The following is an 837-nucleotide window of genomic DNA, read 5'->3' as shown; positions in this document are numbered from 1 at the left end:
CGGACAAAGAGCGCAACATCATAATAAATTATCTTACTTGAAAAAAATAAGGTACATCTCTTACAATTTTTAAATTTATTTCATGTTTATATTTTATTGGATTTTACCATATTCTTGTTCTTTTAGTGGTATTGTGTGGGAAGGAGAAAGATTCAAAATTTGTGGCATTGAATTTTGTGATTTGTTGTTTGGAGATGCATTGAAAGACAACATCATCAATTGTTATATGCAAATTGTGAGTGGGTATAGTGGAAAAAATGGTCTAAAATATTTTGAATGGATACGACATTTCAGATTTGTATTTTTAATTTTTTTTTCAATGATTGGTTTGTATATATGAAATATAAATATGATAATATGTTATTTTCCATGCTTAGTGTTGGAACATTTCATGTTCGCAATCTTGATTTTGATGTTAACAAAACTTGTTATTTTGTTTCTAATGTTTTACCTAAGTGTGCAGGAAGCTGAAACTGATCAGGCTTCGGACTGATCAGTTAAACGAGCCAAAACTGAAGCTATCGGGAATCAAACTGAAAGTGCCAGCTGATCGCTCAAACTGAACCAGTACAACTGAAGTATCAAGAGTAGTGCAACTGATTGTCCAGTTGATAAGTGGTTCAGCAGAAGACCTTCAGAAGCCCGACCGGCTGATGAAGTGTTCAACTGATGAAGAGCCCAACTGACAAGTTCAACTGAATCAGTGAAATCAGTTCAGCTGACGAGTCAACTGATTTCACCTCACCAGATCAAGACCAGTTAAACTGACCAATTGAAAACATCAATTTGGAATTAATCAGTTTGCAGAACACGACAAGCTTATTAAAGGTGGAATCC

This window comes from Primulina tabacum, chromosome 17 (genome assembly GCF_025594145.1).
Source record: "Primulina tabacum isolate GXHZ01 chromosome 17, ASM2559414v2, whole genome shotgun sequence".
NCBI lineage: Eukaryota > Viridiplantae > Streptophyta > Magnoliopsida > Lamiales > Gesneriaceae > Primulina > Primulina tabacum.
The sequence above is the reverse complement of the archived record's forward strand: the minus strand, read 5'-3'. Positions refer to the sequence as shown.